This window comes from Lissotriton vulgaris, unplaced genomic scaffold, assembly GCF_964263255.1.
Source record: "Lissotriton vulgaris unplaced genomic scaffold, aLisVul1.2 SCAFFOLD_863, whole genome shotgun sequence".
Lineage (NCBI taxonomy): Eukaryota > Metazoa > Chordata > Amphibia > Caudata > Salamandridae > Lissotriton > Lissotriton vulgaris.
The window spans coordinates 158795-184312 of record NW_028253842.1 but is presented as its reverse complement, the minus strand read 5'-3'; the positions used below and the strand labels follow the sequence as shown (position 1 = coordinate 184312).

Here is a 25518-nt window from a genome sequence, read left to right as displayed (position 1 = left end):
ATGAATCAGCCTTTGAGGCGTTATTCAGCCCAGTTAATCTAAAAACGGTGGCACTAGATCCAAAATGGATACAGTGGGAAAATTCTCTTGCTGCAGAAGACGTGAAATACTATTTTGACCCGAACATGAAAAAACAGAAGGATCTGAAATATGAAGAAGAATATCCTCTGCCAATCGAAATTCTGCCTCTCCAACAGTACTCTTGTATAATCTATACGGACAGATTTGTACAACATTACGATGTGGATAATAAATCCTACAATGCAGCATGCGCGATTGTTAAAGGTCGCTGGCGCTGTGGTAAATTCAGACCAAAAATAACAACAAGCATTTGCAATGCAATAGGTCTCGCATTAGGAAAGTTTGAGCTATTGGTATTGTAAATGACAAATATTTTATTTATGTGTTGGTTTTGAAAATAGCGAAATTAATAGCTTTGTAATTTACAATGCCAATAGTTTTAACTTTCGCAAACGTGACACCTATAGCATTTGTAATGAAATGTGTTGTATTTACATGACTTAGAAGTTTTAATATTACAATTGAAAATGGCTTTTAATTTTTTTAATAATTAATACTTAAATAAAGGTTATTGTAATTTATAATGGCAATAGCTTAATCTTTTGTTAATAACTTTTGGGAAGGTTATGTTCATTGTATTTTATCGTGATGAAAATCCAAGAACAGCAGTGAAATATTAACACCTTTTTGTGACATTTGTAATAAAGCTTGAAACATTGAGAGAACATATTAGAACCAGTTGTTGTTGAATGGTTGGACAGAGTGATGCTGTCGCGTTCAGTGGTGCTGAGTGATGCTGTGGCCTTCAGTGGTGCTGAATGATGCTGTGGCCTTCAGTGGTGCTGAGTGATGCTGTGGCATTCAATGGTGCTGAGTGATGCTGTGGCATTCAGTGGTGCTGAGTGATGATGTGGCATTCAGTGGTGCCGAGTAATGCTGTGGCATTCAGTGGTGCTGTGACGTTGAGTGGTGCTGAGTGATGCTGTGGCCTTCAGTGGTGCTGAGTGATGCTGTGGCCTTCAGTGGTGCTGAGTGATGCTGTGGCATTGAGTGGTGCTGAGTGATGCTGTGGCATTGAGTGGTGCTGAGTGATGCTGTGGCATTGAGTGGTGCCAAGTGATGCTGTGGCGTTGAGTGATGCTGTGGCGTTGAGTAATGCTGTGGCGTTGAGTAATGCTGTGGCGTTGAGGGATGCTGCGGCGTTGAGGGATGCTGCGGCGTTGAGGGATGCTGCGACGTTGAGGGATGCTGCGACGTTGAGGGATGCTGCGACGTTGAGGGATGCTGCGACGTTGAGGGATGCTGCGACGTTGAGGGATGCTGCGACGTTGAGGGATGCTGCGACGTTGAGGGATGCTGCGACGTTGAGGGATGCTGCGACGTTGAGGGATGCTGCGACGTTGAGGGATGCTGCGACGTTGAGGGATGCTGCGACGTTGAGGGATGCTGCGACGTTGAGGGATGCTGCGACGTTGAGGGATGCTGCGACGTTGAGGGATGCTGCGACGTTGAGGGATGCTGCGACGTTGAGGGATGCTGCGACGTTGAGGGATGCTGCGACGTTGAGGGATGCTGCGACGTTGAGGGATGCTGCGACGTTGAGGGATGCTGCGACGTTGAGGGATGCTGCGACGTTGAGGGATGCTGCGACGTTGAGGGATGCTGCGACGTTGAGGGATGCTGCGGCATTGAGGGATGCTGCGGCATTGAGGGATGCTCTGGCGTTGAGGGGTGCTGTGGCAATCAGTGGCGCTGAGTGATGCTGTGGCGTTGAGTGGTGCTGTGGCGTTGAGTGGTGCTGTGGCGTTGAGTGGTGCTGTGGCGTTGAGTGGTGCTGTGGCGTTGAGTGGTGCTGTGGCGTTGAGTGGTGCTGTGGCGTTGAGTGGTGCTGTGGCGTTGAGTGGTGCTGTGGCGTTGAGTGGTGCTGTGGCGTTGAGTGGTGCTGTGGCGTTGAGTGGTGCTGTGGCGTTGAGTGGTGCTGTGGCGTTGAGTGGTGCTGTGGCGTTGAGTGGTGCTGTGGCGTTGAGTGGTGCTGTGGCGTTGAGTGGTGCTGTGGCGTTGAGTGGTGTTGTGGCGTTGAGTGGTGCTGTGGCGTTGAGTGGTGCTGTGGCGTTGAGTGGTGCTGTGGCGTTGAGTTGTGCTGTGGCGTTGAGTTGTGCTGTGGCGTTGAGTGGTGCTGTGGCGTTGAGTGGTGCTGTGGCGTTGAGTGGTGCTGTGGCGTTGAGTGGTGCTGTGGCGTTGAGTGGTGCTGTGGCGTTGAGGGGTGCTGTGGTGTTGAGGGGTGCTGTGGCAATCAGTGGCGTTGAGTGGTGCTGTGGCGTTGAGTGGTGCTGTGGCGTTGAGTGGTGCTGTGGCGTTGAGTGGTGCTGTGGCGTTGAGTGGTGCTGTGGCGTTGAGTGGTGCTGTGGCGTTGAGTGGTGCTGTGGCGTTGAGTGGTGCTGTGGCGTTGAGTGGTGCTGTGGCGTTGAGGGGTGCTGTGGCGTTGAGGGGTGCTGTGGCGTTGAGGGGTGCTGTGGCAATCAGTGGCGCTGAGTGATGCAGTGGCATTGAGTGGTGATGTGGCGTTGAGTGATGCTGTGGCGTTGAGTGATGCTGTGGCGTTGAGTGATGCTGTGGCATTGAGTGATGCTGTGGCATTGAGTGATGCTGTGGCGTTGAGTGATGCTGTGGCGTTGAGTGATGCTGAGGCGTTGAGTGATGCTGAGGCGTTGAGTGGTGCTGTGGCGTTGAGTGGTGCTGTGGCGTTGAGGGGTGCTGTGGTGTTGAGGGGTGCTGTGGCAATCAGTGGCGTTGAGTGGTGCTGTGGCGTTGAGTGGTGCTGTGGCGTTGAGTGGTGCTGTGGCGTTGAGTGGTGCTGTGGCGTTGAGTGGTGCTGTGGCGTTGAGTGGTGCTGAGGCGTTGAGTGGTGCTGAGGCGTTGAGTGGTGCTGAGGCGTTGAGTGGTGCTGAGGCGTTGAGTGGTGCTGAGGCCTTGAGTGGTGCTGAGGCCTTGAGTGGTGCTGAGGCGTTGAGTGGTGCTGAGGCGTTGAGTGGTGCTGTGGCGTTGAGTGGTGCTGTGGCGTTGAGGGGTGCTGTGGCGTTGAGGGGTGCTGTGGCAATCAGTGGCGTTGAGTGGTGCTGTGGCGTTGAGTGGTGCTGTGGCGTTGAGTGGTGCTGTGGCGTTGAGTGGTGCTGTGGCGTTGAGTGGTGCTGTGGCGTTGAGTGGTGCTGAGGCGTTGAGTGGTGCTGAGGCGTTAAATGGTGGTGCTAAGGCGTTGAGTGGTGCTGATGCATTGAGTGTTGCTGTGGCATTGAGTGGTGCTGTGGCATAGAGGGGTGCAGTGGCATTCAGTGGTGCCGAGTGATGCTGTGGTGCTGAGTGATGCTGTGGCGTTGAGTGGTGCTGTGGTGTTGAGTGGTGCTGTGGTGCTGTGGTGTTGCGTGGTGCTGTGGTGTTGCGTGGTGCTGTGGTGTTGCGTGGTGCTGTGGCGTTGAGTTGTGCCGTGGCGTTGAGTGGTGCTGTGGCGTTGAGTGGTGCTGTGGCGTTGAGGGGTGCTTTGGCGTTGAGGGGTGCTGTGGCAATCAGTGGCGCTGAGTGATGCTGTGACATTAGGTGGTGCTGTGGCATTGAGGGGTGCTGTGGCATTGAGGGGTGCAGTGGCATTGAGGGGTGCAGTGGCATTGAGTGGCGCTGAGTGGTGCTGTGGCGTTGAGTGGTGCTGTGGCGCTGAGTGGTGCTGTGGTCTTGCGTGGTGCTGTGGTCTTGCGTGGTGCTGTGGTCTTGCGTGGTGCTGTGGTCTTGCGTGGTGCTGTGGTCTTGCGTGGTGCTGTGGTCTTGCGTGGTGCTGTGGTCTTGCGTGGTGCTGTGGTCTTGCGTGGTGCTGTGGTCTTGCGTGGTGCTGTGGCATTGAGTGGTGATGTGGCGTTGAGTGGTGCTGTCGCGTTGAGTGGTGCTGTCGCGTTGAGTGGTGCTGAGTGATGAGTGATCACTGTCTGCATTTGTGCTTTTAACGCAGGATGGCCCTACGCACGCCTTGGAACCTAGAGAGAAATCCCTGGGTGTCCTCTGGAGTTAATTTATTTTCAAGGCACCGGTTGCCTAGTGAATAAATACCCCTTCGTACCATAAACGAAAACATCTGTGCCGCCCAGATGTGGGGCTGCAGGTAATGTAAGCGAGTGAAAAGTGGAGCTGCAGATGTATCTGATGGTGCTGGTGTATTGGCAATTGGCTCGGAGTAGAGCGAGAAATGCACAAAGCAGGACGTGAAAACCACGTCTGGTTATCTCATTTTATCTCGGGCCGCATTCCCGTCAGCGAGCGCTTTGGTTTTCACACAAAAGCCGCAGTGAGCGCTTGTAATAGGCGAGTCAGTCAGCAGGGATCGCTCGTCATAAAAGTGGCCGCACGTAGCGCAGGAACCGCTAAGAAAATGTGTTTATCATGAGCCAGTTGTATGTTTTTAACTCAAACTGAGAGGTTTCGCTACTGACCTTCTGCACAACCAGCCCCTCCTCTGCCTCCCGCCCTTCCACATCGGGTGTCACTTCCATGTTTAACAAGCATTGGCAAAGCCAATAGGTCTGCCCAATGGTTTGTAGGCACGCTACACAGCGTCCGCAATGCTGTGCAGCATAGCTAAAGTCAAATGTAAAAAACGTAGCCTGGCTGCCAGCCTCATTGTGTAAGCATCATGCATGTTCGTTGACAAAATTACATGGACACTTTGTTTTTGAGATACTGATCCAAGTAAGATCGGTAATCAAAAAAAAACATGCAAAAGCGTTTTTAAATACTATTTAAAGCAATCGGGGAAAAAGAAACAAGGGGTGAAGCAACATGGGGAGGGCAGGGGAACACAGTAGCAAAACGGGGAAAGAGGGACACCAAAGCAACAGGAGGATGGTAGAGATGTAAAAGCAAGATGGGGAGGGCGCATATCTCGCGCTCCCCCGCTTAAATCTTAAATACCCCGTATTTTGCTTTTCGCTTATATTATTGTTTCCATGAGCGCCGCCTCTGGCACAGGCACCGCAAGCCCGGCCTTCCCATAAATCATTTCAAGATGAAAGGGGTTTAAAGAGATGGCGGGGCTTTATTCCTGGGAAGTCAGCAGGGCGCCGGTGTGAAGAGCTGAGCTGGGATGAATCAGCCGGGAATCACATGGTGAGCTCGGCTGCACTGCTTGGCTGGGATCCAGGGGGCTTACGGTGGACGAGTACAGGCAGGGGTGAATTCCTCCTTGGTTTAAAGAGGTCGTTCCCCGGCAGATGCTGGCTGCAGCTTCCAAGCACCGACGCCCTCTATTGCACACGCCAAGGAGCCAGCACCGTGCCCCGTCCACAGGTGCCCGGATGCCTCTGGCGCACCGGCTGCCTCACGGTTCACACTGTGGACTCACTTTGGATGGCAGCGTGAGATGTTGCAAACGCCTTACAACCTTTATCAGCTACAGTATTGCTTCTGGTTATTTATAAAACGATGTTATAATTACAGATATTTAAATACATGGTGTGGTGTATATGGAGACGCGGAGAAGAACACCTGCCCTTATAAATAAGTTATAACTAAATATATATCTAGATAGACACAAATCTAGGTCTGTTGTAATTCAATTATAGTTAAGATTGCTTTGAACCTTCTATCCGGAAATAAAGCAATCGCTTTTTGCCGATAACAGTTCATTCTCAAACAAATGGCACCGAATTTCGAAAGGTTCCAGCGGGTTCCCTCAGCATGTGGAATCTGGCGAGCACTTGGCAAGGATTTCATATTTTGAACCACGTTTCTCGAAGTCTTTGTGTAACACATTGAACTCGGCTCTTAAACATCGGAATAGCGCAACACTGCATAAAAATGAACAAACTATACCGTACACGTACAACCTATGGAAAACACGGGCGCTGTCACAAACGGTGGCAAGTACCTCCACACCTTTTAAAACAAGGTTTGAGATTGCTTTGTGTAATTATGAGTGATATTTCAACCGACCTTCCATTATAAACAAGTCCCGCGGCGACCCGGAAGCTCTTGGCCGGCCGGCCAATCCGGTCGCGGCCGACCGGAAGTCCCGCCTCCCGAGGTCCGCGAGCTGCCGGCGCATGGAGCGCCCTGCCTGTCCGAATCAGCCCGGGTCCCCAGGAGGGGGCCGGGGAGAAGGAGTGTGGCGCCTGTTGCAGGGCTCCTCGGACCTGAGGGAGCCCCGATTGTGAAGAGGAGACGAGACGCGCCGTGAGGCGCGGAGCGCGAGAGGAGCCCGCCGGAAGAGCGCAGTCGGTGAGTGGGGCCCATGGCTGAAGTGAAGTGCGTGCGTGCCTGTGTGTATGCCTGGGAGGGGAGGGGGAGTGTGTGCGCGCGTGTGTGCGTGTGGGAATGTGTGTGCGCATGCGTGACTGTGTGATTGAGAGAGAATGCGAGGTAGGGGATAGTGTGCCTGTATGTGTGCCTGTATGTGTGTCGTATGCCTGCGTGTGCATGCGCGCGCCTGTGTGTGTGTGTGTGTGTGTGCGTGCATGCAGAGGGGTGGGGGCTGCCTGTGTGTGTGTGTGTGAGCAAGGGATTTGATTCGCGCATGCGCAGCTACCAGATGCTCGCTCCCGAGGTAAAATCTGACCTCGTCAAAGCGCGCGTCTGGTAGCTGTCCTCATTCCTAAATACGGGCCACAAAAGGTCTAAAGCAGACACTCTCAATGCTCACGCATTGAGAGTAGGTCTGCTCGACCTAAAAACTGAATCACTGAGAAACTGTTCGGCTCAGCGAGCGGAAATCAGATCTTTAAAGATGGCGCTTGAAAATGCCGATCGTGAATTCCCGACACTAATAGTGTGCGATTCGCATTTCTGCGTCAAATCTTACAATAGTGACTTGCAGAACTGGGTTCAAAATGATAACAAAGATGACACAGGTGCCACAATAAAGCATAAGAAGCTTTGGGAACAGGTAGTTCTTTTACAAAAAGAACTACAGAAGACTCACGTGATACACACACAGAGTCATCAACGTGATGGCGTTCACGTTGCAGAGAATTCATTGGCTAATACAGCCACAGCGGAAGCAACTCAACCGGCTTCCGTAGCCACAAAATAGCGTTCAGAAAAATACATAGACGGGGAAACCATGCTGGCGGTAAAAACGTCTTCAAAAGGCGACTGTGCAGCACTACCCGTGAACTATCCATTCAATTATACATACGTAATTGACGCAAACTACGTTCCTTTTGCTCGAATCCCTGGAGTGGGGGATAGAGTAATTCCAAACACGAACAGGAGAGTCTTCTTAATAGCGGACGCACACATGGGGATTGGGTCCGAGGCACAAACAGATCAAGGAATCTCTGAAAGAATTACAATCAGAATACTGGTGGCCGGGGAAGAGCTTGCAACATTATACATTTGCAAAGAGCTGTCCAAACTGCAACAGAGATCGCAGTAGCGAACCAACCAGAGTATTGCCATAGCCATTTCGGTAGTTAGCATAAGGCTATCTATACGTAAATTCAAGCATCGCATTAATTTCCTTTTAAGACTAGATTCACTTAAAAATACAGGCCCCAGCGCTCGGCTGACGCCAGAACTGTTATAAAAGATTTGCGAGTCTTTATCGGCACATATGCAATTGGCATGCTACATTCTGACCAGGGTCCTGCTTTTAGCTCTCGAGCTTATAAGGAGGCCATGACCAGCATGGGCATTGCATTGCGGTACTCTTGTCCCTTCCATCCTGAGGGAAATGGGATTGTGGAAAGAAAAAACCCGAGACATAAAGCAATCTATAACGGCAAAGGTATTAGGTTCGGGTGATGGGTGGGTCCAACATTTAACAAGTTTCAAACGTAGTCTAACAATCTGCCAAGAAATTCTCTAAAAGGTTTCAGCCCGTACGAACTATTGTTCGGAACTAGAATGTATATTCAGGATTTAGATAGTCAGACTTCAGTGGTAGAAGATAAGAAAAAATGTTTTGACATCAAAGATCGTTTGGCTGTTTTACAGGACTTAAATGAAACAAGAAAAGCCCTGAGCAACATAAAGTTAAAACAGCAGCCAACAGCCACTGAAGATAAGCCACCTGTCCCAGAAAGGCCTATCTGGATTCCAAAGATTGGGGATCTGGTCAGAGAGAAGATCGTGGTGAAGAAGGAATTTGGGCCTTCTTATAGAAAAGCACAAGTACCTGTCTTAGCTGTCAGTGGAACAAGATCAGGTGTACTACCGCCCCTTGCTGGTAAAAGGAGAACCGAGTTGTATCCATCGGCCTGGTAAAACCACAATCATGTGGCCAATAATAAGTAGTAGGCTCAGTGGACTCCCAAGAATTAGCAGAATTCCAAAACTTGCTACAATCCAAGAGGTTCAAACTGAGAGACTAATCACATTTGATAAACCTGCAGTGAATAAAAAAGGACTATGCAACAATGCCATGGAACTTGTGCCTCTTGAAACCCAAATTGAAACAGTTCGTCAAGAAACACCAGTCTACAACGATGTAGCCTCAGACTATGCTAATGAAAGAAAAATTGAAAAAGCAATTCCAACAATTGACAGAACTGCATCTGGCTACTTCATCAATTTCGATAACTTTTCTGAAGATCCAAGCGAACCTGAAGAAACGCCAGCAACAAAAACTTTTAAAGACAAAGCAACAGAACTCTGTCATCAACTCAAAGAAACCTATCTGATTTCTCCATGGATTGAATTTTGGATTGTGTTAGGTGTACTTTTCCTCCTGCTTTAGTTCATCATGGTACTTTGTTTGGGAAAATACAGTACAATGGACACAGCAAGTCAGAACATCAACTTGGTCCTAAAGCCACACAAGTCATCTCACACCGAGAAAAGAGAACTATCATCAGTGAATGTCACAGCCATTCCAATACCCAGTGGGGTAGTTTGGGACAAAACGGATTACGAAATCTATGGCCCGGTTGAACTCTTGAAATATCCAGATCAATTCAAAGTTTCATTAAGTGACTTTGTAAAACCAAGTACATTCTCTGATGATTGGGACTTTGAAAGCATAAATAATATGTCAGATTTAGTAATGTCAGCAAAATTTACAGAACATGATTATTTACAGGGTTCATCGAACTATGAACAAATGTACTGCAATAACCACTTTGCACATCACTATTTGCATAAATCTGCTCAACCTAGAAATGTTTTTAAGTATAATCAATGGGAACATTGTGCAACTCCACCTAAAAGCATTTCGAAAACATTTTATGAGAAATTCCCATACTTCTCAGGGTTTAACATAAGTGATGCAGAAACATTTTATTATAAACTGGTAGATAAAACAGGGATAAAAACTATGTTGACAAATACTAAATTGATTTATTCGGAAACATTTTATGAAAAAATGATTATATTTGGTTTTGATTTCTGGAAAAACAACATTGAAACAAAAACCATCTTGGCATGTCCAAGGTTTAGAAGCATTATTTCGAGCCTGCATGATCCCAGAACAAATAATGTTCTTGAATAACACCATTCAACAGACTACTTGTCTTGGCCTAGCTAAGATTAAAGACCTAAACAAACCGTCTATTCCAAAGGCAATACCTGATAATACGACCACAGATATTGAGATAGACGTATCCCAAATTTTACACCAAAACAGAACACATCCTGTTTGGAAAAAGTGGTTAATCTAGCGAGCAGACACAAATAACTGTCAAGATATATTCCTGAACAAAACACAGGGGTTCAAAATGACCAGACCAGACCCTAGATACTCCCAGAGACAACATCCAGGGATAGTAACAACATACAGTGTAGGGAAACTATGCCTTGAATGGCTACAGACATCCACACTGGCAGAAATCAAGCAACACTTGACTTTACTTAAAGACGGTGCAGACTTGCGCGATTTCATAATGGGACCACGCAAACAGCGTCAAAAACGTTTCATAGCGGCCAGTATATACGCTGTGTACAACGAAGCTTGGAAGTAACTCAAATTGAGACAGCAGAGAAAATAAGAGAAATTGATTGTATTCATTTGGAAAAATCGCTTTCTGTTGTGGACAATGGGTTAATGACTCTGTCCTCCAGAATATATTCACTGGACAGTATTGTATCATCTGCGATCGATATCATAGATCAGGACTTGCTAATGTTACAACACGGTCAGTCCCAATTACGTTCTATTGTACAGCTCGGCTGGACGTTGCAAAATCTGCATTCAAGCTACGTGCCATGGCGTCTGATAAACACGACGTCATTATTCTCCATCTTTAACCTTACTGATAAACAAATCAGTTTGGCACAAAAAGGAGCAGACTATACGATTCTGAGCATTGAAAAACTTGAGAGATTACCATTGACAATGTCAGAAAGACCTGTCATTAAATGGATAATACACGGAATAATCACAATTCCGATAATAACTTTCCAATTTAAAAATTGCCAAGAGTATATACCAGCAGGCCAGTATGAAAGGTTGGGTAAAGGGTACATTAAGTCATCATGGAAATTACCTTACACACACACGTTATAGTGACAAGAACCAGAATGTATTTCTTAGTGGTAATAATTGTAAACAATCACTAAGCGGTATACTTCTGTGCCAAGGTATTAATTTGCATGGGGCCTGGGAGGGGACTTCAAATAACCTTTCATGCCACCAGCACGGCACACCTGCAACACAGATAGAGCCATTCTTTAGACAACTTTCTAACGGGAGTTACGTTCTAATAACGGACCACAGCTGTTGTGGCATGGTGCCAGGGAAAGCACATCTCGTAAGCGTTAGTTCCATGGTCACTTGCTGTATGCAAGTATTGTATCCAAACGGCCCTCCTGATACAGAGGCGACGATTTGGCCTTCTTTGAATATCTCTTCTATACGAATTGGTACTTTAAGCAGAATGAAGTCTGTTCTTTTACAGACAACCGTGCCTTTAACGTCATCAAAAGAAACGTATGATCTTCAAGTTGCAAGGACAACAGCAGAGATACATACACTTTTATCAACTAATTGCCCCGTGCATTTCGTAGAAATGCTAAGCCAAATCCTAAATAGGTCAGATACCAGTGGCATCGCACATGTATTTAAGACAATTTTTTCGGGACTGTTAACACTCTTCGAAGCAGTTCTGGGCATCTTTCCCAATTTTGTCCATTCTGTCTTTGGCGGCCTACCACTACTTTTGGGACTCGTAGCAGGAATTATTTTTTTGACTCTTCTGCTCCGATATTGCAAGCCAAATCGCAGACAAGACTCCAGCAACGATGGAAGAAACGATCCTAGCTATAGCTATCGGGACCGCATAACTAAAGTCCTCGGCTAAGAGATCTAGATATGACCTGGTTTTTTTCATTCAGACCTATTTGGCAAAACTGCATCTTACCTGTGCTTCGATGTATGCTATGCGGAGAAGAATGCGTGTTGGACACCTGTCTTACACTACAATCAGCAGTACCAATGGATATCGATACTATGCTAAGTCCTGTAACGGCTCATGCATCGCGTTGTCCCCAGCGGTTACCAATCCCGATGACGGCATTCGTTGAAACTTCACCACTACGATTAGGTGGCAGTGAAGTACGAGATGAGAGCAACATCACCCAGGTACGACCCTCTGTGAGCATTGCTGATCCTAACATCGATGATAGCAATCATTCTCACGACTGCACCGTTGCAGCATTTTCAAACTTGGTCGAACTTTCACCTGAAGCTGTAGACTGCATTTTTGCACATCTGTCTGAAATTATGTTCTCCCCTGAACAGAAAGAATAACTTTTTCAAACCGGCACACAGCGTTCCCCTGAACTCTGAATTCGGCCTTCAGCTTTGATAGACAAAAGCTACTGAAAACATTTGGAACTATTTTCTCCCCTGAAAACGAACTTATTTTTTTCAAAATTCAAAAATATTTACCCTTTTTCTGGCACATGTACTCTGCTTAAAGTAGAACTATTCTTAAAGAACAGAGCTTATATTTTTAGTAATTCGAGACAAAATATTACCTCAGCCTCTAGCACACTTACAAGCAATTGTATTTATATGTGATGAAATAGTCTCGACCTTCTTTTCTGTATTAAGAGACATTTCATGTGTAATTTTCGCAAATCGTTCAGCTAAATATATGCATCCTTTTTTACTGAATGATTACACTGCTTGATAAACGTACAGTACCAATAATCTTTCATGTATTTCGCATACACCATTTCAAATGCAAAAATGTCTTTTGGGGTGGGTTGGAATACACATGCACCTTTAAATGTTTACTATTGCTTAGTTTTAGTAATGATGGACATTATATCGTGGAGTGGGTATTGTGTTTTTATCTAGGAACCTGAATCAATATTGCTATTTTATGCCCTTGTACGGCTATAATCAATAATATCCCTATAATGGCATAAGAATCAGATCCATATTTAAGTAAATAGCCCTTGCAGTCCAAGGCACGCAAGAGCTACTTCCTTGGATTCCTAGAAAGCACAAAGAGTTCTTTCGACACACCAAACCTCCAGCAACCTGGGAAATCCCCACTTGCTTTGTAATAGAACTACTGCGAGCACTGTAAGAACGGTCAGTTCTTAGTGACATCTTTATTGACGTCTTATGTCCAAACCTTACGTCAAACTCGGCACCTTTCAGGTATAAATATACCAACGTTGCCTTAAGCAAACACAGGGTGGTGGTTTTGGAGCAGAGCAGCTATCCACTTGCCCGAGAGCCCAGCTGATGCGAGAGCCCACGGACGCTGCCCCTCCTCTTTGACGCGCTGAGAAAGACGCTGTCTTTTCTCCTGCCGAGAAAATACAGCTCCGGCGTTTCCAGCCTACCCTTGCGGGTTGCTGGGATATCAAGTCCTGAGGAAAGAGATATCAGACCTTCTACATTCTATTCCCAAGGTACAGTGCTGACTAAACCCTTAAAGAGAATTCTTGAATCAGATTCTTGGCAAAACCAACTTAATTTAAACTGCTACTTACTTACTCCTTCCCACGTATTAGGCTTAGGTCAGGTACACTGGGGTAGGCGTATTTTAGAAGCACCAGTTGAGCACGTTAGTCAATGTATATATGTATGTATATATTTTATCCATTTTAAAGTATCTTATGGCTAAGAAACCATATCAATGCTTTTACAGTATTATTTCATAATACTCCTTTTACTGTACGTACTTTACTTTACATTAAGTATTGCAATTGTGGCAATTCATTTCTCTTGCATGAGAAGGAAGACTGTTCAATAAATAATACCTTTTATTGAAAACGCCCGTCTCTCTCTTCTCTGCGCTCTGGTGAAACTAAGAACGCACAATTGACTGAGTGAAATAGCAGTGTATTGTTTTCAAACGACTCTAGAGATTTACTCTTATTCTGAGGGAGCATAGTTAACATGTTATATGGTTTTCGGAAGCTAATCCCTTCTTGTCTATCCAGGGAGGTTAAACTCCTCCTTGTTTATTCGAGAAAGTTTCTAGTGACCTCTGAGCTAGCTGGCAAACCTTAAGTGTAATATAGTCAGTAGAGACCTAGTCGACCTCAGTCCTACGTCTACACTGCTGAATAGTATTCCAATGCGCAGAGCCTATTAGGAATATAGGAACTACACTACAGTGGCTCTCGCTGTGGAGCAGCAGCAATGTGCGGCTCTCAGTAGAAAGAGCACATTGCTGCCACTACTTAACGCATTTGATGGCAAGCACATTTCTAGACCATCGTCACACTCAGAGGGGGAGGGGTCACAAAAATAGGTAGGGGCCACAGAGGATTAAGATGTTAAGACGCTGCTCATCACTATACAAATTTCTAATTTCTAATTTAAAATACTTCTATAGCGCAGCGTACACCTTGCGGTTTCTTGGCGCTAGGGGGATCAGCAACTGAGGGGGAAAAGACCAGGGAGAGATGAAGGGGATATATGAGGGAGTTTAAGTGGGGAAGGCCTGGCTGAAGAGGAACGTTTTCAGATCTCTGCGAAAGGGGAGATACTGAGTGGCAGAGCGGAGGTGGTCAGGAAGTGAGTTCCAGAAGGTTGGAGCCAGGGTGGAGAAATTGGCTCCGCCCCACTTTTTGCGAGTGAAGCGAGGGATCTGGAGGAGGGACTTGGAGGAAGACCGAAGTTCTCTTGCAGGTACATAAGACTTGATTAGTGAGGAGATGAAGGCGGGGGCGGTGCCCTGGCGGGCCTGTAAGACCATGCACCCGATCTTGAATAGGGCCCGTTCCTTTATAGGGAGCCAGTGAAGCTCCCTGAGAAGAGGGGTGGAGTGGTGATAACGAGGGAGGCCGTACACAAGCCGGGCTGCTTGGTTCTGGACGGTCTGGAGTCTACGCAAACTGTATGCGGGGATACCGTGGTAAAGAGCGTTTGCGTAGTCCAATTTCGATATCACAAGTGCGGCCATAATGATCTTAAGTGCCTGGGGGGAAAAGAAGCGGGAGACAGTGCGGATAGTGCGGAGAGAGAGGAAGCAGGAGGACACCACAGAACTGATTTGTGAATGGAGGGTGAGTTGGCTGTTTATTTTGACACCAAGTGTTTTGACCATGGTGGAGGGGGTCGGTGCAGAGCCAAGAGAGGGGGGCCAGAAGAGAGAGTTCCAGGGACTGGACGAACCACCAGTGAGAACCAGCTCGGTTTTATCCGGGTTTAGCTTAAGGTGGTTGTGGTTCATCCAGTCCCTGATGAATGTCATAGTTGACTGGAAATTGGAGACCGAGAGAGGAGAAGGGGACAGATCAAAGATGAGCTGGAGGTCATCCGCGTAATTATAGACGGTGACCTCCAGCTGCTGTAGTGCAAAGATGAGAGGAAAGATATAAAGGTTGAAAAGTAAGGGGGAGAGAGAGGATCCCTGGGGAACACCACAGGTGACAGGGAGGGGAGTGGCCGTGAAGTCGCCTAGCCGGACCGCCTGAGTGCGTTCCCTCAGAAAGGAGGAGAGCCAGATCAAAGCTGATCCCCCGATGCCGGCCGCCTTGACACGGGTAAGTAAGATGGTATGGTCCACCGTGTCAAAGGCGGCGGAGAGATCAAGGAGGACCAGTGCCTGGTGTTTGTTTTCATCCATACCCTTTCTGAGTTTGTCCAAGACTGAGACCACGACTGACTCGGTCGAATGCCTGGGACGAAACCCGGCTTGGCGGGATGCCAGTCCCCCATTTGCCTCAACAGCCTGCGCTCTACTGACACCAAATTGGACTGACAGCTAGGGTTAACCAGATGTAGAAAGCCCTGCATAAGCAAGAGGGACACCTGAAAACAGCAGAAACACAGATTAAAACTATCGAAAACAACTCATCGCACAAAATAGAGAAAATACTCTACATGGTGAAAGTCATTGATGTGATCAAAGCAAAGAATCAGGACTTGGAGGTGTGTTCTCACTGCAACCATTTACATTTGATTGGTTCCCCAAAGTCAACCACTACAGGCAATCTCATGACCTATTGAAAAACTTCCTGTTGAACGATTTAGGGTGATAAGTTTGGCATTTGTTTGCCATCAAGTGAAAGCGCCAATAACTGGGGCCTCTGCCGCATCCTGGTACCACTATGCGCCCCATTATAGCCCCACTATTGTATCTTTGAACTTGCGATGCAGCACTGCGCTTGGCACGAGAGTAACAAAACAAGTTCTAAGTATCCATTCAGATTTCACAATAGTGGTACAAGAAGACCGACGTGAGTACCTGCCATAAAAACAGAAACTGTGCCAGGCGAATATCCAATATGCTATGCTGTACCCAGCGTGTCTCAAGATAATTAATCGCGATAAGCCTTACATATGCATATCTCTGTAGAATGCTACTCCCTTTATCACAAAACATATTGAAGGTGGACGAAGCCTCCACTCTGGTATCTTGCCACTCAGCAGGCTCACATCTGAACAACAATGAGTGACAGTAAACGCCCTGGTCATATTAGTCTGGGCCACGTCACTCTTGCCCTCCGCTTGATCATTGTTGTATGACTGTTGCAAACCAAAGTTTATTATGACCGGCCACATAGCCTCCTGGATGGCATCTGACTAGTCCACTATGGTTCAACCATGGCATCCACTCACCAGGGCTTTAACTTTAACTTAAACAATATCTGGCATGCCTTCACTTTTGAATTCACATTCTCTCCTCCCATGTAGATTACGCTGTAGATGTCTGGCCATGTCTCCCGCCTCAGCCTCCTAGCTGCACTCGTTCTCACTTGGCGGGATGAGGCTGACAATCGGATCCACTGCTTCTTTGTTCGAATTAAGCCCTCATGATCTATGGAAATTTGAAGTCATCAGCAAACCTATGTCTGTTACTTTCTATGTGGGTGCTCCAGCACGTACTTCCATCATAGAGGTGTTGTCTAGCTGGTGCTCATTCACCCCCACCACACCCCTGGGAAGTGCCCAGTTTCACCTTTATTTGGTTGTTGCGATACTGTGCAGTCTCTTATTGGACTGGTTTTGTCGGGGTGGGTGGTTAATTTCAATTGGCATTTTGGGTTGGTCGATGTGACTGGGGGTGGGTGAGGACTTTGGTGCTTTTGCAGGTTGTATCTTATCCCAGGCATGACACACATTCACATTACATGAGGTATACATGATTTCTAAACAATGGTGGAATCCACTTCGATCACTTATACAATATGCATATCCCATGAAGCTGTATTGACCTACATTATGGCCTCATTAAACTGCCTAAGCTGGAATGTTGGACGACTCAATAACCCCCGTAAGGTATGTCATGTTCCAGCATACCTGACGCATCATGCCATCATGGTAGCACTCTTACAGAAGATGCACCTCACCAAACCCCAATTGGCCAATTTTGCGACAAAGTGGAATGGCTTTCGCACGCTTGCCAACTACTCCTCTCTTATGTAAGAGGCACTGTAATTTTTATTCATCAACAGGTGCTCTTTTTCGTGACCCAGGAGATTAATGACACTTAAGGGCATAGTCAATAGTCAAAGGCACCATACACGATCAACATATCACATCAGTGAATGTTTATTGAACCAATGTGGACGCCCCAGATTTTATCCACCACATAGCACACCTTCTTAACACAATCACCTCTATCCATCCAATGGAGTGGGGACTTCAAGTTGGCTTTGGAGTCCGCGTTAGACAGATCGCATCTTTCAACTTGCTCACACTCCACAGAAACGGTTAGATTGTGCTCCACCATATCTGACCACAACGTAGAGAACATATGATGTGGGAACCCCACTCTTTTGGTGGGCAATTACATGTCATTGGGTACAGCTGTTGGTTCAGATTGGACTACCGGCTGGGTACTTCAGATATATGTATGTGGACGATCAAGGTGGATCACCTACCGCATAAGTATTCTGACCAAGCCCAGATGGTACTCATCATTGTACAACCTGCCCCTAAACGCCATGCCTTTACCTGGCATTTCTTACCAATGGCCCTATATGATAAAGTATTCTGTAAAAAGTTAGGACAGAGATAATTAACTACTTTAAATTTAACAAACACTCAAATGATTGTGTAGACCTTCTTTGGGATGCATGTAAGGTAGTTATACAAAGGGTATGCATTTCTAAACTGTATGGTATACGTATGTGCTCCACAACCACCTGAACAGACTGGGAAAAGATGCTAATTCCCAAAAAACTGAATATGCACACACCTTAAACACATCAACCCTCACCAAGTTCACTAAGGTGGCAGAAAGAGAGATTAAGCACTTGGGTTGCCATGCCCAAGGCCACAATTTACGGGGAAGGCAAAAAGCCAGGCACAACATTAGCAGTTGTGCTGCGACTGCCAACATTTTCCCATATTGTAATCCAAATTCAAACTGATAATGGGGATACGCTTTATAATGCAGAACAAATACTGGTGGAGTTCAGTGCTTTCTCCTCTGACCTCTATACCTCGCAGAGTCTCCTCTGTCACAAATGCTCACTGAATTTCTAAATGGAGTTGCTCTGATATTGCTGGATGGCGCTCTGACGCACCCCCAACCCTAGAGGAGACTCGACATGTATTTTCTGAACCGCCCACCTGGAAGGCACAGGGGTTGGATGGGTTTCCTAGTGAATGATGAAAGGCATTCGCTGTCCTATTAACCCCACAACTTCTGCAAGTCTTTGAAGAGGTTCTGCATCATACTCTACCTTCGAGAGCCAGATAGTAACTTGGTGCCAGTCATTCAAGAGATTGCTGCATTTAAACTCTTGTACAGTATATCTATCAATTAGAACACACCCACCAGCATGCAACCTTGCCCATTAGACTTCTCTCTCTCTCCCCTGGTGCACGTCCTCAATTAAACACCTAAGCGCTTAGCAATGGCGACCGCTGCCCTTACTGTCCGAGCATATATCCATTATAAACATTGTCATTTTGCCCCAGGTAGCATACCTAATCATGGCGACCGATGTCCTTACGGTTTGAGCATATATTGTAATTGTAAAAGTACTTGTAAAGCGCGATTGCTGCCCGAAAGCGTCCAAGCGCTGAGTAGAAGCAGGGAGTGCCTGGAGGGAATCTAGGGGGAGTCGGATTTAGCGAACAGCAGGGTCTTTAGACTTTTACGGAATGAAAGGAGGTCTGGGTTGGACCGAAGTGAGATGGGGAGAGCATTCCAGAGCTTGGCGGTGTTCAAGGAGAACATCCTGCCCCCAGACCTTATCCATCATATAAACACTGTCATTTTGCCCCAGCTAGTATACCTAATCAGTATTATCTCTATCCAACTTCCTCAACACTTTTTCAAGCGATTACGTTCCGTCATGATCGCCCTAGAACACGGGTTGGCATCCATCCCAGTATCTAATGGGAAGTGTTAACACGGTCGTATGACCAAGGTGGCCTAGAAGCCCCAATTTCGAATATTATCTCTGCACCCAAGCATAATTTACATTCTATTGACTGCATCCACCAACTTTCATGGCCCGCATTTCCGTAAAGCACGATACCCTGGCTCCAGTGCTCCTCTTTCAATAGCCCTGAAGGGAAAATCACTTGCGGAGCCATCATAAAATTAATTGGTGTGGGTGGTAAACTCCGCTCATCCGGCAAAGCTCGCAGAGTTTTGCACCCTCCACTCGGTGCGCAGAGTTTCGGAAAAACTTTGCCAATGTCTATGTGGCAGAGTTTTTTTCTTGCGCGTTTCGTTAATGTTAAGTTGGCGAGTGAGAAAATGAAGTGCAGTCTTCCGGTGACATTCCTCAACACGGGCCGTCACTACCGCTCGTATTCAGAAAGCTACCTCATGTTGAGAAAGCTACCGCTTGTTTTGAGAAAGCTTCCGCTTGCTTTGAGAAAGCTACAGCTCGCGTTTAGAAAGCTGTTTTTACAGGTGAAGTGAAGATATACTTGCAGGGGATGAGGGATTTATCAGCCATGCCAGGATCTGCCACACACTGCCTGGTGTTTGAACATACATTTTTACCCTTGGTTTCCCTGACTGCTCATACCCTCAATATGCTTACATTCACAGCCTGATAGTATTTCAGGAGATTGGGACAAACTAAGTCACCTTTATCCCATGGAACCATCAAAATGTACTTGGGAGACTTAGCCTTTCCTCACTCCCCATATAAAATCAATTCGTTTCTTCTGCATTTCTGTGCTCTCAGTCACTGGAATGGGGACTTGGGAGTGCTTGATGAGTTGAGGAGTCATGGCAGTATAGTAATTTTAACTACATTTATGCAACCTACCCGAGAGATATAAGACCGCTTAATTCACAGAGATCTTCAGGGATTTAGGTACATAATTTTGATGAGTTTGTTCCCATCCGGCCCTCAGAATTCTCACAGGGTCGAACAAGAGGTTCTCCTCCCTCAAGCCTGCTTTGCAGCAATAGGCATTGTAAGGCCCCAGCCATGAGAATCTGCAAAGTGACAATGGTAGTCCCACCCTCTCTTCCCTTCATCTTCCACATATCTGGCTGTTCAGAACATCTCTGCTACAGCACCGGTCAAAAGGTGAGATCAAAATGTGACATCCCTGTTTGGGCCTGCTCTATCTATCTATCTATCTATACTAATTAAGTCAAGAGAGATCATTCTCAGTACCAGGAACAACATTGGAACTAAAGACAATATATCCAAAATCTGACACACTTCTTAATAATCGTTATAACCTAGGTTGTGAATATTGAAATAGGTAACACAAATGATTTTTTAAACTTTAATTCATAGGAACATTCGTGGTTTGTGGGACGTGCAAGCCTTCGCTAATACCTATATGTCTAGATTTGAATCTGAACATACCAACACAACAACAACAGATCACAGGATTTAAAATGTGTCAATATACATTGAGGACATCTTTTTTATTTGGACTAAAACAAAAGTTTAGCTACTATTCTGTATAAGTCAAAATTAGGAAAAGATCACATTTACCCATAAAATACATGAAACAAGCATTCATTTCCTAGATGTAAGATCAAAAAAGAATACGACAGCTTTAGCCTTTCATAAACCAGTGCTGTTGGCAGACAGACAGACGAGGGGGAACATTGAGGAAATCTATGGGAGGCATAGAATACCCGTCCTGCACCCTCACCTCTCCACACCGAGACTGGAAGGGAAGGTGAAGTGATGCTGGCAACGCCCCTCTGGGATTCAGATATACAAGCTGAGTTGAAGAAATTTGAAGGGAGGAAACAATGAGATTTCCTGGGAATCTCTAAAATGGAAGCTGTATAGGTGCAGAGGGCTAAGATACCTTTTGCAAAAACTTCAGGTGCAATACAACGTAAGAAATGGACAAAGGCTCTGATATCTACATGTGAAGTGAGCTCTTGCCATTTATAGGGAGCAGCAACAAGACGTGGCGGATGAAACCCCCCTGGAATTTCAGATACTGGCTGCCCATCTTCATGAACAAGCCACTTCACAAGTCTATAGTTCACTAAGTGTCCAATGCAAGGTCTCCCTACAGTGTTTATGGGGAAAATGGGAGCGGATTAGGGGGAATGTAGGATACGGATTAGGGGGAAGCGTGCAGATATTGTACGGAGGGGGCTCTTCGGGTGGAGTTCAGTCTAGTGCAGCTCAAATATTCCACTGCGTTTACTCTACTAGGACCAGGCTGTTCAAAATGGGAAAGTCATGTGATGATAAATGTTTGAGGGGATGTGGCCGGGTGTGAACACTGCTTCATATTCTGTGGGACTATCCGAGATTCAACTCTTCTGAGCCCAGGTTGGTCTCCAGATAAAGGGGATCAGGGGAGAAAATACTGACCTTTTCCTTACTTTGGTGTTGCTAGGGACCTTGGGCCACTAACTCTCCCAAGATGCACAATAAAGTGGTTCAATTTGACTTTGATGATGACAAGAAGTGACACTGTGCACCTATGGGATACGGGCCCCACCGGAAATAAATCAGTGGGTGAATAACAAGGATTGATGCATGCAAGGGGAAGAGACAATATACACAGTCCATGGATGTCCAAAGATATTTAATAAAATATGTAACCCCTGGAGAGAAATGAGTGACTGGTCCTTAAACTGTGTAGCTAAGAGAACTGCTGGCGCCCAAGTGGTGGAGGTGAGGGGCGGCCATTGGGGGAGGGAGGGGACGCTTCTGGTCTGTATGGACCTTTTGTTAAGGGACTGGGAAAGGCGAACCTTCAAGTTTTTGTACTGGATTAATTTGTTGAAATGGAAACATTAATAAAATGTTTCAGAAAAAAAAATAAAGAATATGAGAGAGGAAACCCAGAACATATACACTAACTCTATTATTAGGACGTCATTATCACTTCTTCTATCCTAAGAAACTGAAAGAAAATCTTCCATAGAAGCAAAACAATTGCGTGCAAATCTGAACAATTTGAACCGTGAGACTGTTTCATGAAAGCATGCACAAGGATAGAGTGGAAAGAATGACACTGCTTGAAGACAAACAAACCAAACAAAAAAATAATAAGAGACAGGTCATGATTTTCAAATACTTACCACGGGACAAAAAGCTCAAAGCATCATTTCAAAACACTTGAGCATATTGGTTGGAGACGCATAAAAACCTATATTTATGGTGCATGATGGCATGTATAAGAAGCAAAAACCTTAAGTAACTTTGAACCAAAACAAAGTGCCCAACGTCAATATTTTCTCAAAACAACAAACTCCAGGTACAATTGCATCAGCTGCAAAAATATATTCAAAGGCAACCTGGTCAATCATCCTTATACAAGAGAAAGGATCAAAGTGAGACACCCTCAACCTCTGGCATCATGTTTTGTGTGTATCTGATGAAGTGTCCTTGTGGCCTGGTTTAAGTAGGCAAAACTGAACGAAAAATAGAAATCAGGGTTTATGCTTACAAAAGCACGAACAGAAATAAGAATATTAGATTGGGAGTGGCCAACAGAATAAAATGAAAAGGAACAATTATGGTGCTAAATAGTAGAGGTCAAGCCCTCGATGACTTGAGAAGGAGACAGAAACAAAAGATTACTAGAGAGAATGTTTGGAGAAAAAAATATATGAACTTCAACAGTATGAATGGCAAAGTGTATAATAATTGCCATCTTATAACCTTCAAAAGTAATTCTCTAGATAATACACATTGTAGAACCAATTAGGGTCTTGCAGGTCATAAGTCTTCGTTTTGTAAATGTGCAACTTAATCACAGGCCTGCAATAATTAAATACATTTTGAGATTCCCCAGCTGAAAAAATGTTATTCCTACAGGACTTGGAGTCCAACTTGCAGCCTGAAATTTGAGTGCAGAATATTCCTCGTTATCTACATAAACCTTTCAAATTGAAAGCAGTACTCACTCTGCTAAATGGCCTCTACCATGCTGTTGATACTCACTTCCCATGTCGACAATACCTTTCATTTTGTATATTTTCACCCCACCCACCTCCTTTTTTTGTATTAGAAGCTTGTGTGCCGTGCACACCTCTAATATCGTTTCCAGACACGGGATCGCAATCTCTGAAATATTGCCACGTTATAACGTTGAATGTTTTCTGCATTCCACTGATTCCTTTCCAGCATGGTAAACAGAAGCTGCTTGATTTGATTTGATTTTAGGTTTTCTACAGCGCGCAGCTACCCTGGGGCATCCCGGCGCTAAAGAAAGACCACGGTACTGAGGTAAGGAAGGGTCAGGAAGATAAGCTCAAGGGAAAAGAAGGGTTTTTAGACGTTTCCTAAACCTGAGGTGGTTATGTTCTTGCCTCAGGGAGAGAGGAAGGGCATTCCAAAGTCTGGGAGCATTATAGGAGAACAGGCGACCGCCTGTTCTGGCCTTCCTAATTCTAGGGACATTGGCGAGGGAAAGAGAGTTGGATCTTAATTGTCGACTTGAATGCTGTTGAGTCACGAGTGTCCTAAGAATGGGAGGGCCTTCGTTGTGCATAATTCTGTGAGTGATGCACAGGGTCTTAAAATTGACCCTCTCTTTTACTGGCAACCAGTGCAGTCTTCTGAGAGCTGGTTTGGCCGAATTCCTCGCTGGGGTTCCTGTGAGGATTCTAGCCGCCGCATTCTGTGCGCATTGAAGTCTATGGACAACCGAGGCTGGGGCCCCCAGATACAGGACATTTCCATAGTCCAATCTGGAGTTCACAAGCCCCTGCATCAGGAGTTTCCTGGACTGGAGCGGGAGTAGATGTAAAATCTTTCGAGCCATCTTTATCAGGCCGAAACAGGTTCCCGCCGTTTTCCTCGCCTGAGTTTTGAAACTTAGATCCTGGTCAAGCCATATCCCTAAGCTCTTGACTTCGGATTTTGGAATAGGTGGCGTTCCCATGCATGGTGGCCAAGGGAGGGATGTGGGGATTTTGTTACGAGTTCCCAAGAGGAGTATTTCAGATTTCTCCCCATTAAGTTTTAACCTGGAATCGCACATCCATTGATTGCTGTCACATACCTCCCAACTGCCTGTGCTGCCAGCATGCTTACTCAGAGTAAACTCTTTCTGACTGCCAGTCGTACCACCCTAATAGCCAGCACCCTCGGCTCACTCTGACAGACTGAGATGGGCAGAGCCAGCAGGTCTAGATGCATGGTAGACACCTGCTGCCTTGATCTGCCCGTCAGTCTTTTGAATCACACAGCCAGAGCGAGGCCCAGGTACTGCACATACAATGGATATCCCAGCTCAAAAGATTGTACAGAAGCTGCTCAAAAGTTTGTACGGAAGCCACTGAGCAGTTTTATGGTCATGATGGTTTATACTAATATCAAACTTCTGGACACATTCCGAATGAATGTGGTATATTTTTGGAACATTGTGAATACCAAGCAACTGTGAATTGATCCAAAATACTTCGTGCTAGGGTCCCCTTATTGGACCATTTTGATACACGTTTTCATTTATATGATCGCAGTTTATGATTCATGCTTGAAAGAGTTCATGTTAGCATGATCTCTAGATTTCACTTATACACTTCTGTTATTCAGAGATACGTTTGATTTCTGGCACATTTTCTTTTATTTTTCTCCACAGAACCGCAGATCAAATAATCCTTTGATGAAGAGAGGTCTTGAAATGCATTGGGAATTGTTTAATTAACACTATATTACTTACTATTAATAACATTGTTTGAGCACACAGCAAATATAATTAGTTCAGACTTAAGAACATCATCAAATTAAATACAGAACCTTACGAGGTCCAATGGGCCGCACAGCGCTGTGCCAACACAACAAACCCAAATATTGGACACAGAGGTATCAGAGGATCAATTCAGCACAGTGCTGTGAGGCTACTGGTATGCCACAACTACGAGAACAAGTGATCAAGTATGCAATATTTCATCAACCTAAGGGTGCACTGTTCCAGATAAGGTTTTGATCACTACATACTTCTCCTACTTAACCCCTGGAGCTCATTTTCAAATGACCTAATCCACCCTGCATATAATCCGAACCCCTGTGAGTCCCAAAACTAATAAACCCTTAAATCTTCCTCCCCAAAAACTTCTCTACCTAACCTCTATATTGAACCACATACTCTTATCTATCTACCCATAATGTTTGTTTTTGTTTTCAGCAGGAGCTGAAAGATTGCAAATTTCAGACTTCCTCTACTGACCAGTATCCCTACTTCTGTTTATATTGAAGATACTGGAAGGCCTTGTTTTCAACTAACTCATACAACCTTCTCGTCCCTTCCAGTCTGGCTTCTAAAACCTTCATTTAACAGAAGCAACACTCATCTATATCGGCAACTTTATTTCCTCCACTCACCTATCTTCTGACTGCATTCTTCTTGATCTATTTAAAGCATTCAACTGTAACCCACACCATATGCCGCTAAACATTTGCCAGTAAGGGCATAGCTCTCCATTGGTTTTCATCATATCTATCAGAGAACTCTCTCTCAGTGGAATGGGGCTCTAAGAAATAATTACCACATACATTTCTTCACTCCTATTCTATACAATACTTCACTTTGGGACTTCAGCTCCACTTTGAACTTCTTATCACTATAGAGTGATTTTCTACCTTCCCTCTCTCTACCTCCAATTTCACATGTAGTGCTTCACTGTAATTCAAAAACGGATGGCCTTTACTTTTCTTATGTTGAACTCTTCCAAAAGAGATCTTCTACTTACTTCT

The 25518-nt window shown here is 45.6% G+C and overlaps 1 protein-coding gene across 1 annotated transcript in view; it reads right to left on the bottom strand.

Moving 5' to 3' along the window:
- The window catches only part of GOSR1 (golgi SNAP receptor complex member 1), a 591443-nt gene that overhangs the window by 468965 nt on the left and 96960 nt on the right, over nucleotides 1-25518 (bottom strand). The gene's annotated exons all lie outside the window — the stretch shown is intronic.